Source organism: Pezoporus flaviventris, unplaced genomic scaffold (genome assembly GCF_033815535.1).
Source record: "Pezoporus flaviventris isolate CSIRO_AGI_PZ_B2104156 unplaced genomic scaffold, CSIRO_AGI_Pfla_v1 ptg000002l, whole genome shotgun sequence".
Lineage (NCBI taxonomy): Eukaryota > Metazoa > Chordata > Aves > Psittaciformes > Psittacidae > Pezoporus > Pezoporus flaviventris.
The window spans coordinates 55,823,869-55,840,724 of record NW_026892550.1 but is presented as its reverse complement, the minus strand read 5'-3'; the positions used below and the strand labels follow the sequence as shown (position 1 = coordinate 55,840,724).

Below are 16,856 nucleotides of genomic sequence, written 5' to 3'. Positions count from 1 at the left end.
TTGAGAAGTTTAAGCTGTTACTCTGCCATCAGGAATCATTGTTGAAGCTTCTGCAAAACTCAGTTGCATCCTTGAACGGATATACTGGAACAAAACCGTAAAATACTTGCTTGAAAATCTATAATTAGACTTTCTGGGGAATGGTTATAAAATATATTAGACTGAGTGGCTCTTAATTTTTTTTTAAAGGAAATTAATCTGTTTCTCAGAATTGCTTTCTGTAGAAATGCCAGTTGCCACAACCAGCAGGGCCCCAGTGACTCTCAGGAATGTATCAGTTTAAAAGTGATTAGAGATTAATTAAACAGAGCTCCATCATCTGATGGAATGGCTAAAATATACGTTTGCTTTATCATAAGTTGGCAATAAAAAGGATGTACATATTCTTGGTGGCCAAAGGCGCTGCCTAATATTGTGGAGGTAGTGTGCCGCCCTGTTAACTCTTTGGCAGATTCTTCAGTTTTTCTTTTCATGACTTTGGTGGTGATGCAGGAGCACAGCATGGCTGGTATTGCCTAGGGCATCAGGGACCTTTTATTCAGGACAAGGGAAATGATCATGGTCCCCTTCTGAGAAACAGCCAAGTATTTTCTCTTTGATGATTTGTGATTTCCTTGGGTAGCAGCTTTTTTGATAAAGAGGAGCTTGGATCTGACTATTTAATCCCAGGGTCTAAAAGATGAATCCTTTCTTTCCCAAATTAACAGAGAAGAAGAAAGAGAGAGAAAAAAGAAGCCTTCTGCATGTCTGTGTTTGACTTTCACTGACAACTTTTTCTTCTCCAACTGTTCGGTGCTAAAATGTGTGCTTGTCGGGGGTGGAGAGCAGTGTTGTAAACACATGATGTTCTCCAAACATCAAGTAAATCTCGTGTGTGTCCCCCCACTCTCTATTTTGAATCACAACTGCTTTTTCTTTAACCTATTAGAAATAGTTTGAAAATCCCTGTTGTTTACCTGTAAAGGATGAGCATAACTGTAAGATCCTGTGAGCTTACTTGATTCAAAGTTTTTATGGCTCAAATCCAGAATGGTGCTTTAGCGCACACACCTTCTTTTTCTGTTTTTTTTTGTTTGTTTGTTTGTTTTTGTTTTTTTTTTCTTTTTAGTAGATATTCCTATTTCACCTTCTGGAAACAACGTCTTTGTCATCAGTGATCAAGGTAATTCCAGTAATGAAAAATCACATGAAATTTTTCAATGGTTCCAGTTCATGCTTTCTTTTTATTTCCCCCTCAGTCTCGTTGGAAGGATTATAAATGCGTGAGAAAATGCATGGCTATTCAGGTCAAAATATCCTTCAGCAATGATTTTTATGTTTTGAATCTTACTCTGATATCCATGTCAGAATTTTGGAGGCTCAACTTTTCTGATCCTAGTGTATCTTCACTTTTTGGCTGCAGGAAGCAATTGCAGGATTTAAAGGACAGAAGCAGAGGAGGTTTTGTAAGTGCAGGAAAACCAGCAGGATGCTGCATGCATGTTGTTTGCAAATTGTGTGCTGAGACAGGCTGGATGTAGCTCTGCACTGAAAAGCCAACATTCTTGGTGCATTCTTGCTGATACTCTTCACCTTGGCTGGCTTGTTATTTCTGAAGCCCATGAAGATGCTACGTGTAGTCAAACACTGCATACCATGCTGCTTACTATCTTGAGTGATGCCGCCTCTCCTTTGGATACCCGAGTGCCGTCTGAAGCACTGTCTCATGTCAATGCATCCCACCAGCTGCATTGAGAAGGCTTCTTCATCAAGTTGTCACTTCCTTCAGGGTGTATCCCTTCTCCTTGGGCAAGGAGGTGAGGTAGCCAGTCTTCCCCCAGGCCTATTGGAAATCCTGCAGGAAATAAGGTGGAGAGCTCTTGATGGGAAGTTGTCTGCAATCTTATGATGTAGCAGATCAGCATCCTTGTGCTGATCTCAATTTTTACAGTATCTTTTTTTTTACAGTATCTTTTTTATCAGTTCTGAATAAGAAGACTGACCCTAGGTGGTTGTAAGATGATACTGTGCAGTTTATTTCTCCTAAACTACTACAGTGTATCCTTGCCTGAGGCAATACAACATGCTATCAGATTGTCAGAGTAGAGTTGTACCCCCCCAAAAAAGAAGGAAAACCCCCCTTCTTTTTTTTCTGGCCTTAAATGTGGCAAGATGGCAAAGAAATTCATTGTAAATCTTTAGCCAGTCTATGCATTTATTTCAGCTCTTGAAAATAATCCAGTAAACAAGCAAACAAACATAATTTTGAGTGAATGGTGAAATGCTGTGTTTCTCTTTAGTGCACTCCCTGCAGTCTTCGAAGACAAGTGAAATGACTGGTGGAAAGAGGATTTGTTTGTAGTTAAAGGGCCACCCTTTATCCTAAAAATGACCTGATTGCCTAATTTATTTTTTTCTTTTCCCCTAACCAGCTGTTGTTATAAATAGCAGCTTCATATGGACTGGAAGGGTTGAAAGTGTATCTGGTTTTACATTGCTCACCTTGCATTTCCCCTCTGTTCTTCAAAGATTTGCTGTTTGTGGGTTTGTTTTTTGACTCTGCCTTTCCCCACACTAAACAAACAAACACCCCCAAACCAAGCCATTTTGTCAATGGCATGAAAATATCAGGGTCAAGTTGCAGACTTGACAGGAGAATATCAAAATCTTTTGATTTAGTTTTGTAGGATGGTACTTACAAAATCAGCGATGCCTCCTGTTGTGCAATTATGTATCCTAGTCCTAAGCACATTTCATGCCATATCTATACATAATATGTATGTACATACATACATATACGTGTGTATATATATATGTGTGTGTATGTGTGTGTGTGCATATATCAGCTAGGAAATTTGAGTAAACTATTTACAAATTCCTTAGCTTGCAATGGTATCATGTAGCTGACATTCACTGCACCCTCCTTGGCACAGTTACAAGAGGGCAAGAAATAAGCAGACACCTCTGCGGCACTGTTTGAGCTTTGAAAAGTGATCTGCTGGTTTTGCCAGTTGCTGTATTTTACAAGCTCACTTTGGGGAACACCACATGCCCCTGCTAGTACTAGTGGGGGTGCAGGAGCAGGCACCCAGAGCCTGGTTTAGGGGTCTGGCCTAGAGTAAAGGAGTGAAGTTTCATGTTTTCTTCCTGCTTTTCATGGAATGGGGCCACCTGTAGCCGTCTTTCTCCTCCAAGGAAGTTACTGCTTTGAAGACATTAGAGTTTTGGGTTGTACATCAGTACTGCATTCCAGCTTCTGTTTGCAGTATTTCCAAATAGCGTAAGGGGTTAAGTGGAAACCTGTGTCTTGCTGTAACATCCAAGGAGAGGATTAAAAGGGATTCCTATCTGTTCCAATGCTTGCAGAAAGGAGACACCAGGGCTCCCCTCCCCTGAAGCCAGTCCCCCTCAGCAAGGTTAACCTGCTTGGTAGCAGAGCATAAATGTTCTCTGAAATGCTTCCTGAAAGGCCAGTGCTCAAGTTTAAGAAAGGCTGAAATCAGTGTCCTTTGGGCATCTCAACCCTGTTCCTTAGTACTTCTGCATTGCTGTGTAACCTCATCTCCTGAACCCCGTCCCACCAGTCTGCAGAGGGACAACAGATGTTCAGTGAGCAGCTTCATAGCATTCTGAATTCTCTCAGCTGCTGGCCTCATATTTTATTTCCTGCAAAATATTGAAATGCTGAAGATGATGGTTATTAACATCCTTGTGACTCCTTTGTGCTGTTTGTTGCAGATGTATCGCTGTGCTCCAGAAGCAGTGATTAATATGTTTTCTTCTTACCATTGCAAAATATTTGTCTGATCTATTTACTTGGGTGGCTCTGCAAATTGGGAAGTCAAGGTTGGAGAACTCTCCCTGCTGGCTGGAGGTTTGGGGTTAGACTTGCCTACATAGAGAGGGTGTATTGTACTCTGTTTATTCAAAGCATGGGCTCCCCTGACTTCAGTCGTGGTTTTATGTGCATTAAACTTCTGCAGTGGACATCCTGGGTTCTCATTTCAGCTTTCTGACAATATTTATCTTTCTGGAAGTTCAACTCACACTTCAGCTTCTCAGATTCACTTCTGTTCAATGGGGAAGCCCAAACCAGACAAGGATGCTGTTAGTGACTGGGAAGGCTTGAATACTGACAGCGTCTCCTGCCTCAAGACAGCTCAGATCTTTACAGAAAGACAGAAAGGTCTTGAAGTGTGTGCATTGAGCACATGAGAGTGTGATGCAAAGGACTGGAAGGGAAGAACAAAAGGCATCTGGCAGCATGAGAAATAGCCAGCATCCAGTGTCCGGTTTGCGAAAGTCAGAGATAAGAATTAATTCCCCTTCCTGGGGGCTGAAATAGAGAAACTGGTAGCTCCCCACTGAAATATTGCTGAGCACTCAGTGTCTCCCAGCACTCGCCTATTGTCACCTCGCTGGGTGCTGCTATATCTGCCTTCTGGGCTCTCCGTGCTTCCTAGCTCCACAGTATTATGCTGAGTATGCTTTTTCTTTGCACAGCCAAGTTCATTTTCCTGCAGTGGAGTCCCTTGTGAGGTTCTCTGCCTCAGGAATTCAGCCATCAGTCTGAATCCAATTCAGGAAAAGCTGCCTGTGGGATTCAAAAATTGAATCATAGAATCACAGAATGGTTTGGGTTGGAAGGGATCTTAAAGATCATCGTCTCCAACCCACCTGCCATGGACAGGTGGGTTGGGCACCTTCTACTAGACCAGGTTGCTTAAAGTCCCATCCAACCTGGTGCAATTTCACTGCAGAGGAGTACAATGCTACCCACTCCCTGTTCCAGTAAATTCTTCCTCCGTAGGAAATGAAATAGCTAAAAGGAACAAAAAAGTTTCTGTCGACTTTGGAAGCAAGCCTCTGGTTCAAGGTCCTTTTGTTTTTCCTTTTTCCTGCCTTACTAGTATTTATGGAGATTTTTGTCGTTGTAGAGGTGGTGGAAAGGAGAGGAACATTCCAAAAACCACTCAGTCTTTCCTCTTAAATATGTGTTCCTTGTATTGCCTCATTTCCAGGCTTAGGCATAATGTAGCTATCAAAGACACCCGCTTGGCCTTGTCATGCAGTGTAGCATATTTTTGCCCTTAAGCAAGGGGAACAGATGATAAGCTGAAGCTAGTTGTCCTTGTACTGAAAAAGTGCCGCCATGGGTACGCGTCTGATACATAAGCCTCACTTTCCATTAATCTGTGCCTTGTGCCAACTGCTTCTTTTCAAGATGGTGCAACATCCTAGGAAGCTGTGGTATGGGGAAGTAGTGAACGTGTTCTTAGTTCTGCCTCTGCCGTCTGGCAATGAGAAGTGGGAAGCTGAAGCTGAGCCAGGAGCAGCTTGCGGACCGAGAGCAAGTGTGCAGGTGCCTCAGGCTGAGAAATACTAACCAAGAGCAATGTTTTTAGAAGTGAAGCATCCTCTCTTCTCCAGTCTAGGAGGCTAAAAGGTCTTGTTATCTGTGGATGGCTCACGGCTCATGGCTCCCTTCCAGAAGGTGACCTGTTGTGGCCCTTGAACACACTACCAAGTGTCCCTTCTCTGCCAGCCTCCCCTCTGACAGGAAGGAGGCTGTCAGTGCAGAAGAACATTATTATCCTCTCTTAAGAAGTGGCTTATTGGTTAGTTTGCAGGAAGGCATCATGTTTTAAAGCTTTATTAGAAGAAGACTTCAGCTCATTTGGAGATCTATAGTGTTGATTTGTTTGTTGCTTATGTTTGTACCTTACCTTACAGGCATCCTGTTATTACGTCCTTGTGAAGCAAAGTGTTATTTTCCATTTCATGAGAAGTAAAAATGGCATTTTTCTTCCCATTGCTTGTGTATACACATATTCAGTGTTTTTTTTAGTTTTTATAACAGGAAAAGTACTGACCGATAGCTATAGACTCCCATCTTAGACTTTGCTTTCATGGCAATGAGTGAGAACCTCTGCTCTTGACTTCAGAATGAGAAACCGTGGTAGATGAGAATGCGCAAGATGTGGTTCAGGTCAGGAGAGGAAATGGGAGAAAAAGGAGTGTTGCTGTGTGATAACTGCAGATCAATTCTGAGAATTTTGTTTTCCCTTTTGAGCTTTCAGCCAAGTAGGCTGCCTTCATCTCCCATTCCCCAAAAGAAGGGGAAACCACTGCATTGGCCAAAAGGAAGAAAGCTGCAGGAGGAGCACTGAGCACACCCAGCAGCATTACCTCTCATGCTCACAATTGCTTGTTTGACATTTGGAGTTCCTGGAAAGATGTTTGTGCCTGTACTCCACTCTGAGGGTTGATGTTTGCAGAAAGTTATGGTGAGCACAGGGCATTGCTCAGAAGTTTTCCTGCCTGCTGTCAAAAATGCCAGACTTCTTGATTGCCATCGGACACTTGGAGGCCTTGCAGCACATTCAGACTTTCCCCACTGTCAAAGTCTATTGCTTAATATTCCAGTGACAGCCTCAGAGCTGTTTGATTCTGATTGCAGTACAAGGCTATCAAATGGTTTCTCTCATGGTTTGATTATTTTTTTCTTTCACTCTTTTTCTAGAAACACGGGCCTGTGCTTCACCTGCCATCCCCTCCAGTCCCTAATTTAAGTCCCACAGGAAACACCAGCAGCACTGCAGCTTTCAGAAAGGCAGGTGTGCCGTTTGGCATGATAAAGTTAATGTAAATACATATGACTTCTCTAGGGTCAATAGTGGTTGATTTTGTGATCCAATGTCCCATCTTAAGCAACTGGATTGGGTACCCAGTTGGACACAGATTTATGTGCTACATAGATAGGAAAGGAAAATAATTGCCCAAGCATCAGAAACTGTTTCCTGTGTTACAGTGTTACTAGATCCTCTTTCCTTGTAATGTAGCCACTGAATTTCATTCATCCCTTATGATGAAAGATATACCAGCTGCTTTCTGTGATGTATCCCTTGCTGTTTTCCTGTTGATGTAGTCAGCAACGTGCAAGACAATTAAGATTATTTACTCTGCAAAGTGCTATAACTAAAAGCGAGCTGACTTGTAAGCATCTTTGAGGATAAGCATAGTAAGTCTTCTGTTATTTTGGGGAAAAAGGAGGAGCTGCAAAAATGGTCCAGGAGATGTTATCTGTAAAGCTTTTTAATTTATGTTCCCTTCCCTTCCTTCCCTCTTTTCCTTCCTTCCCTTTTCTCCTTTTTTTTCCTGGTTAGCTGGGTTGAATAGTATTTTATGAGCCATGCTATTTAAATCTCGGCTGTGAATTGACTCTGACTTGGAAACTTCTGTGAAACACAGAGATGACCCAAAATGGGATCTTACTGCACAGTGTCCAGAGCTGTCATGCTGTCATTGTTCTGAAAAGCTTGTGTTTTTTCACTGCTCAGGTGATGGGTGGCTCTCAGCAAACCTTGGGTGCAGGATCCAAGTCAGGCTGAAGCATTTGAATGCTTGGGAAGCAGGGGATTGCAGATGTGCTGAGCAGAACCACAAATTATACATTAGCTTTGCACAGTTCTCTGAAAGTGAGAGATGCTGTCCAAATGTTTACTTGGATTTCACCAGGAATTAAATCCAATGGAAATTTGGTTTGGGCTTTGTTTTTGAAATGTCACAACTGGACAGTTTTTGCAGTGTTTTCCTGTTTTTCTTCATTTAAATATTCATGAAAAATAGGGGGACAGATTCCATTAATAAAGAAATCTTGCAGTTCAACTGACTGTCTTAATATCCAATTTTGACTACAGCAGCAAATCGTGCAGATTCCTTTCCTTTTGTAGCTACAGTAAAACATGTGTATGATGAGACTGAGAAAGGTAATCAGAGTTAGATGTAGCTCTTGCCTGAACCTTAAGAGTTTTGTTTGCAACAGGAGTTACCTCTAGTTTTCCACTTTCTGGAGCAGGGCACAGACTGACCAACAAGTCTGCACTCAGTATGCAGAGAGCTGAAATACTATGGATGGTATTACACAGAAACCCAGAGCAGGTGAGCCATCAGTCCCTTCCAGCCTGGAAATGGGAGAATCTGGGCCAGGATTCAGGGGAATGCTGCCCAAAGTTAGGCTTTAAAATGCAGCTTCCTGAATCTCAGACATTGTAAGTCTCCAATGGCCACCTGCAGATGTTGAAAGCTGGTTTGGGAGCCTTGGCATACCAGAAGATGAGACTGCTTTATCCAGGTGTCTGAAGACAGTTGGCTTTAGGATTGGTTTGGGAACCTCAGCCTTGTTTCTCGGGGGTTTCTGGGCTGCAGGAGCCCAGATGTGTGTTCGCAGCAGTGAGGATGCTGCCTGCCTGATCAAGGTCTCATTGCAATCACCTATATGGTTCTAGCAAATGATAAAAATATATAAGGAGTTTTATTTTTTTTTGGAGTGATGGGGTGCTTCTCTAGCCCCAGTAAGCCTTGCTGGGTGAGACAGTCCCAAATTTCTTTGTGCTCTTCATCTTCCTACTCTGCTGCACCGAATATCAGCCTTTAACGTTTTTCACCTTGTTGAATTCATTGTGTATATTAGTACAGTGAACAAGTCATCTGGCATATTTAAGTGCAAACCTTAGAAGAAGATAGCTCTAAAATTTTCTTTTCGACTGGAAACTGATAAGCTCATTACATATGCAAAAAAGGATGCATATATCAGGCAAAGACAATATATGACTTGGTAGTGAAGACCAGTCTGAAATACAAAATATATGCAATGATGAATTTAAACACGTTACTAAATCACAGCTGTGCCATTTTATTAGATGTTGTTTCATAAACTATGAAAGCTTTAGCTATCATATAAATCTGTCTCTTAATAGGCAGTAGTTACAGTTCTTTATAATTTATTTCTCAGACACTGCTTAGCAAAAATGCACCTTCCTGGCAACTCTGTTTGTACACATTTTGTTTAGCACTGCAAGCCCAAATTTCTTGCCATGCTCTCTCTGCTTGTGCTATGTGAATAATAGAGATATAATCTAGAGGTTGTGAAGATAGGAGTTAGAAAGAAGTCCTTGTGTTGCTGGCACTGAGCAAAGGGCTTCTGCAAGCAGCTTCTCACATTTCTCACCTGGGTCTACCCATGGCTTAGGATTTGCTTAGCACCGAGGGCAGCAGGACCTCTTACAGTGTTTCAAAACGAACCTGAGAAATATGCATCAGCCATCGCATATTGCTGGTATCATAGTTCAGACCAGTTGCTACAATTTTTATTGCCCTAATGTGATGCTTACTTGAGTCACTTGTTCCAGATGTGGGAATAGGTGTGAAAATCTTCGATAAGTTCTAGGAGATTCCACCTGGCAAATATTTAATAAATTAGAATTTGAGGATGTTGAACATGACTTGTGATGCTGGTCAGGTATGCATACAGATTGCCTTTCAGGGTGGTTCTTGCTTCAGTTGTCACAGTTTCCCCCAGATGTCTGGCATGGAGCAGTGTTTGGCATCTGGAAATTGTGATGGGTTTGCCCATTCTTATTTTTTTAGGTCATTAGTGTCTCTCCAGCTATTCCAGTTAGTCAAGACAAGGGTATTCCCCAGTCCTAAGTCTACAAACATTGCTACATTTTTCTGTTTGGAGTTTTTACTGGTTAATCTTATACTGGATGAAAACACACTGCCTCTCAATAGTCTGATAAATGGCTAGCATTGGTTTTGGTTTTATTTCTGCTTTTGTTTCTGTTTTCATACTGTTTAAACAATTATAGCCATCCTTTGTCATATGGTTGATGTCTTTTCAACCATTATTCTTACTCTGTTAGAATGTTTTGATCTCTATTTCTCTGTATATACTTCTCCATATCAATGAAGAAGCACCAGCAGGAACAGGGATAGACAGATTTCTCTGTAATGTTCAGCAGCTGATGCTTTTTGGCCAAATGACCTCTGTAACAATTCATGCAAAAAGAAGGGGAATTTAAAACAATTTTTTTGTTCTAATTACTAGAGGTCTGTCTTCTTTGTATCAGATACAAACCATTAGTAGAATCTCATGATTTTAAGAGTTGATGATTCCTCTCTTATATCAAAAAACAAGCCAACTGTGAATAAAACTGTGGTATTCATTGAGACTTCCTTGTGCTAAACTTCTTTAAAGGAGCGTCTGAGAAAAGTGCGCTTTTTCTTAATGCTTTTGTTTGTTTTTAATTCAGAAGTGACTAATTTTTTTTTGACTCACGGAAAAAATATCAGCCAAAATCAATAAGCCTAGAAGATAGTCAAATTCTAACTATTAGCTCCAAATAAGTACAGTTTTCTAGAAATTGGAAGTATCTATAACATGGGCTTAGAGGGGGTACAGAATTGTCATCCTGGGGGCTGATGCACTTGTTATCAAGGGACCACTACACAAGAGATCTGCCAGTTCCTGCAGTAAGTTTTCCCTAGCCATCTCATTCAGAGTATCTCTGTAACTGAAATATGTACTCATTTAAAAAAAAAAAAAAAAGCTTACCTGGAATGCTTTTCTGCATTTTTAACTTGTCTTTGCTTGTGACAGGCTACTGGTGACATTGCAAAATGGAATGAATATTTGATTGTGGAGTTCATAGCAAATGCAGGTCTAATTGCTTAAGCCAGTCATGTTTATATATCTGATGCCATCAAACTTCTTTTGGAAAAATACAGCAAGATCCCAGTCTGGCAGAGCTCTTCACCACATCCTTAATTTTCATCCACATTAGTTTTTTGAATGCTGCTGAGACTCTTCAATTATTTGAAGGTAAAAGGGGGCTGGCTTATTTTCCTTCTGCAGCAGTAATGCTAAGGTTTAAGCCCTGTATTAAGTATGGTTGTGGAGGCATGCACCAGTGAATCCTGATATTTTAAAGCATGTGTGCAGTTAGCACATGGTTAAACTGGGCAGTTGGATGCTTTGCAATACTCAGGAAATGTACCTGTCAACTGAATGCAAAAGGAGTGCTACCAGGAGCGTCCATCTTGCCTGAGATTCACGAAGAAGCTGAGAAAACAATGGTTTTGCTATTTGGTCAGGTGTGTCAAATGCAAGTGGCAGCTTTGCAACAGAACTCTTTTGTCATGGATATTTAAGCAAGTTAAGTTATTAAAACACTTATTCTTGTCTTTTCTGTGAAAAACTGTGGTGAGTAGTTGAGAGATGATTTGCTTATGCTGGCTAACTGAAAACAAAACTTTGCCTTTAAAAAAAAATTAGGGTGAAACTAAGCAAGAAAATGTAAAAAGTAAAGAAAAAATAAAAAGCTGTTGAAAAGCAGTGACCCTCTCAAACACACAGAGAAAACGTGTGTTAGTGAGAGCTGGTTATGTGCTGCCTCTGGGAAGCTAACATCAACAGCAATTAAAACACATATATCTGTCCTGAAAGGAAAAACCAGAATTGATTTGATTCTTGGTTACCCTTTTTATACCACAATGCACAAGTTGAGGCATTTGTTATTATTTCCAGAATTTTTACTGAAAAGGGAGGATTATACAAATCGACTGGATTGGAGCAGGTAGTGGCACAGCACCTGTTTTAATTGTGTGCCTGTGAGGAGACCTCTTTGGTGGGGTGATGCTTCACCTGCATGAGATGGGGTGATGCACATGAAGGCCAGGCTTGAGTGTCTAAACTTTCATTAAAACTCTTGCAGAGTGCTGGAGGAGGAAAGCTCCTGAAGATTTTAATGGGATTGCAGGTGTGTGACAGATGTTGTTTGGAACACCATTAAAGGTGCAAGTGCCGCACATCAGAAAAGTTTGCTGCATGCCTAAAGCAGTTCTCGCTCACTTTTGGCTTGGGACATTGTCAGACTCTCAGTGCTGGAGCTGCTAGGAGCCATGGTCTTTCTGTTTGTAATCTGTTCCGCTTTCTGGTGCAAAGAAGAAAATATTTTTAATGTGAAATCCATGTTAAAACACACACAAGAAAAGCCCCTACAGCTGTTTGAAAGCTGTTTGGAAGTATGGCATATTAGAAATAGCCCCAGCTGAAATGGATTAGCAGACAGAGTTCAAGTGAGGAGGTCAAATGTGTAAACTGAATGCAATTTATCTTGTGGCACTGCAGTTTATCACTTGGTTGCAGAAATAAAGAAATACCACACACATGCACATATTCACACCTAATAATTTAAGAATAACTGGAAAAGGTCTTAAAAAACGTTCAAAGTCTTCTGATGACATCATGCTATCTGGGGTAATAAACCAAAGATGGTTGAAGTCAGTTCCAAAAGAGCTGTAGCCAGAGATGTCTTTATATGCCTGTCTTTATATGTATTTCACTTCTTAGGAAAAAGATACTGAACACTAGTATTGCATACTAACTGTATGGGGAGACACTGGTAAGACTTTTCCTCTCATGTATTTTTTCATGCTACATTTCAGTTTTTCTTTCTTTTTTTTTTTATTTTTTTTTCCAGAATTATTTACAGAAATTCTTTAGTGTCTGGATTAGCTGCATTTATCCATGTTTAAAACTTGTGGGTTGCTTTGCCCCTTCAGAAAACAAGAGAAAATTCAGGCAGGGCATTACTGTGCATCTTCCTTGGAGCCTCTTCTTTTGGGAAAGTTTTATTACATGTGTTAGAGGGAGCAGGAGGATTTTTAACCCCCTTTTTTTACATTTTCATCTTTCTCTAGAGGGATTCTCACTGAATTTGGATAGCAGATCATTGGATAGTTGAATTTGTGAGTGTGTCTGTATAAAGACTCCCTGCTTCCCTGGTGACTTCATATCCTGTCAGCACAGGATTTCCAAAGCCCATGCTTTGCCAGTGCCACCAATGTTGATGATCCTTCAGTGCATCAGGACTGTGTGTGGTATTTTCCTTGACAGGTTGCAGAGTTCACAAAATGAGCTTGTAGAAGCTCATTTAAAAGTCATGGAGGATGCTTAAGAAAATGTGTTCATCCTGGGACTTGTAGATCAGATTGTGTTGCCTTGAGACAGTGCAGCCTGTTAATAACTTTGAGTCCTGCATTGTATATGAATATAATCTAAGGTTGTGCATGTGTGTTAATCGTGCTCTAAAATGGGAAGGTATTCCTCTGCAGTTGTAAAGGTGTTTACTAATATCACTGAAATAGAAAAAAATATGGGCTTCCTTATGAAGGAGGAACTGTGACTGGTGAGACACTTGGAATTAAAAGGTCAAGATAATTATGCATTTCAGTCATATTGAATGCTAAGTTTAATGATAAGGACATTTTTTGAAAGACACTTTAGGTAGCATAAACTCCAGTGAAGGATGTTAGTGCCACATTAATAATAATTATTTGAAAGTGTGACAAACTCATCTTGAGCAGCCTCTATTAGACACAATCTCAGAATAAAATTTAAATTAGGAGGTAATTTCTAGATGCAATTAAAAACTTGTCAGAGTGGAGAAGCAGCCACTTTCTGTCTTACTTTGATTGCAAGCACTGTAATGAAGTGTCTCAGCCTGGCATTTTCTTGCCTGCAGCTTAAGCATGGGCAGTCCTAGTGCCTTTTCTGATGCAGTTGTGTTTCTAATGCATTATGCTCTGACATTGTTTTTGGAAAAAAAACAACACAAACTTGTTTTCTATGGTAATTTTCTTTTAAGGACTTTTTTTAAGCAAGTCCCTGAAGTATCAGTGGCTCTTATTTCAACTAATAGTTTCAAGATGTGATCCCTGCAGAAAACTATTGACATGGCATGTTTGCAACTTTTCCTTATCCTCACATGCCAGTTGCTTAGGGGATAGTAACTGGAGCATGTAGCCTTCCTTTCAGCATCCTCTTCCAAGCTGTATAATTTTGAGCTCCTTTGCTTTTACCTGCTTATCTTTTACATTATTAAGGAACTTGATACGTGCAAGAAGTGCCTCAACAGCAGCCTTGGGGCTTCCTTGGTTTTAGACCAAAATCATTATATTTTGCTGTTTACGAATCCCCAGTCACCACTTCCAGTGACCCCAGGCTGCTTCTGGCTCACACTACCACTGTAATCAGAACATGGATGGACTTTTTAACTGTGACCGTCTAGCACCAAAGATGAATTTCTGTGTCCCCCAGTCTGTTTCTCCTCCCTGTGTTTCTAAGAGCCATTTACTTCATTTCACATTAACAAAATCTGGGGGATGGCATTAAGGAAGACTATCAATGAGGCTAAGATAATTACTGTATGCTAATTTCCACATTTTTATCTTGACGTTTCCCACAAGCAGGACATTTAATAGCAGATTTGTGAGTTTTTTGTCTTGATTTCTCACGAGGTTGGCCTTTTCAAAGGAACTGGTGAGGGCTAAGCAGAGAAAGCTCATTTTAACACAGCGTTATTGGACTTGATGCCTCTCAAACCCTTGGTGTCAGTGGCAATGTTGAGATCATGTCTTAGTTCACATATAGTCTGTGACTCCCAGTGACCATCCCTAGCTGGTCTCCATGAAGTTCAGTGAGATCCCTGTAGGACCATTCCTTTGCCAATATGTTTACATGGTTCAGCATGCCCTTGGGCTGCAGGCTGTGGTGGACCTTCATAAGTGCCTCCTCAGCTGTGGTTGACACTTGTTGCAGACCTGGGGTAGACATCTTGCAACTCCTGTTTTTAGTTGCAAGTGTCAGGATAGGGCTGTCTGGTGGCCTTCGGTTCAGCTTGAGGGTTGGGCATAACCCATCACCAAACACATCATTTTACACACCAAACACAAACCTATTATTTAGGTTTTAAAATTAAAACTAACTATGGGTTGAATGCGCAGGAGAAAGGTTGTGTTAACCCTCTTTTATAAGGGTATTTTGAAAAACACTCATAACATTGACTTAGCATGGAAAAACTAGAGCCAATATGCCCTAGGTTTGGATGCTGGTGTCTGGTGGGATTTTTGCTTTGTGTGTGTTGTTTTGGTAAAGACTGGAAGAGCTCTAGGGTTGTGTAGTGCTATGCGTTTTATGGCACATTTAAATGTCTATAACATAAATAGCTTTACCATCAGAAGGTATAAATGTCAGCCTATTGACACATTATAAAGACACAAATGGAATGTAGCCTGGCAGACTGGTGCTGGTTTTGAGATTTAATAGTACATCTGTATCATTTACCCCAGTGGGAAATAACACAGGATGTTGCCTTGTAATTTTTTACTACTGTATAATAAAATGTAACCACAATAAATGGTGTCTAAGCAAGTAATGCAGCCAATTCTGGATTTTGTCCAGTGTGTCTTTACAACTTATCTTAGGTTAGCTTTGCCTCCACCTCCAGCTATAGGTAGCATACTATTTTGACTGGATAAAAATTGAGTCCGGATCTTTTTAGTGTGTTGCATACGTATATATAAAGAAAGAGACCCTCCTGTGCCAGATGCATCCCACCTGTTAATCAGATGATGTTAGCAGTGTACTGGTTCATTCATCTTTAAATCACTCACATCCTAATTTGAACTGTCCTTGAAAGGGTCTTTTCTGCATTTCTGCACTTCAAGAATGTTTTTGCAGGTTGATTGCTTTCCCAAATGTCCTTACTGTGGTACAGTGTTATGTGCAAGTAGCCTTTTGATAAGAAATTCAAACTGTGTTATTTCATCAAAGTGTTATCGGACTCATGTGAACTGAGAGCAGCGATTTGGTGGGTTTATGTTGGTTGAATTTAACTCTTTGCATATTCCCTGCCCAGTATTAAGGGGCATTTTATACTGTTCAGCATGCTCGGGAGGTGCTGTGTGCTGCCCAGTGCTGGTCTCTCCTAGCTGCAGTGTCTGGGCTGTCGCATTGCTGCAGGCTGTGATTTTTTTATTAAAGACATGAGAAGTCTGAGAAAGGACTCAGCATCCATTTAAGCACTTCTGCAGGGGCCGTGTAATGCAGGAGGGCTCTCTGGGTGCTTTCTAATGTCTGGCCTGTGATGTTCCAAGTGAAGAAAAATAAGAAAACATTATTCTGTGTGTATGACAGTACTACACATTTGTAAAAAGACAATTAACATAGAAATGAGGGAGGCTTTTGATTCATCAAGTAGATTCAACAGACTGTGTCTTTTCCTTGATTTTAATTTTAATTAGGATTAATCAGTTTTATCTCCTGAGGTCTTTGGGAGAATTTACATGAAACAGAAGACTTTGGTCAGCGGTGTGCCAGTGTAATAGCCCCTACTTGAAGAAATCCTGCTGTGGCACATGTAACCAGTATTACGTTTGGCAGGACTCCAGGCTCCCTTCTCCTTTCACGTTAAATGCCTTGCTGTTGCGGGGAACCCTCTGAGTCTTCCAGTACCAGGGCCTGGGCTTCACGTAGCTGCGTGGTTGCTTGCTTCTAAAACCACTTGGGACCAGTATATTGCTTGGAAAAAAAATCCCTAGGATGCCAGCTTGAAATAATGGCTGCTTTCTGCTCCAAAGAGAGGAACAAAATGTCTTGCTTAACCTAAGCAAACTGGGAGCTAGAGCCAGTTGAAGCTGACCTTTTTCTCCTTAAACTCAATATATTTCACAGAGTGTATGGGTTTGGTTGGAGTTTCAGAGGTTCTGTTTGATACGTTAGAAGTGGAAAATGAGGGAAGGGAGCCAGGTAGTTATATAGGAGCAGCATCCCAGTGGCCTCGTAGGGGAAGTGGAGAGGTTTAAGTGCGTGTTCTGCATGATGCAGAGCAGAAGCATGACTGCAACACGCCTTAGGTGAGTGTTGCTGGCTTAGTGCTGGGCTATGTCCTCTTTTTCTTCCTTTTTTTTTTTTCTTGACTCCCTGTTTTTTTGCATCTTTTTAAAAGTCTCTTTCTCATCATACTGAGAAAAAAAATAAAAAAAATGAAAACTGTTACAAAACTAAATTAATCTTTCTGGTTTAGTTGCTAGATGTATTTATGAGTGGAAAAATTTCATCTTGGAAATTAGAATAATTTGCAAACATGATGAGCATTTTATTATGATTGTTTTTCTGTACCTAGAATAGATGTCTTTCTTTCTGTGAAAACTTCCATATAGAGTGTAGGTGGAAATTTAGCTTGCCATTTGTT

General features: G+C 40.8%; 1 protein-coding gene across 21 annotated transcripts in view; it reads left to right on the top strand.

Moving 5' to 3' along the window:
* ADGRL3 (adhesion G protein-coupled receptor L3) overlaps nucleotides 1-16,856 on the top strand; it is a 522,648-nt gene that overhangs the window by 66,003 nt on the left and 439,789 nt on the right. Inside the window, exon 1 of one of the 21 annotated variants that reach the window (XM_061479205.1) lies at nucleotides 6,527-6,596. The exons of the other annotated variants lie outside the window; for them this stretch is intronic. The gene's annotated coding sequence lies outside the window, so the exon portion shown is untranslated. Of the gene's footprint in view, nucleotides 1-6,526; nucleotides 6,597-16,856 lie in introns of those variants that run through there. 21 annotated transcript variants of the gene reach the window in all.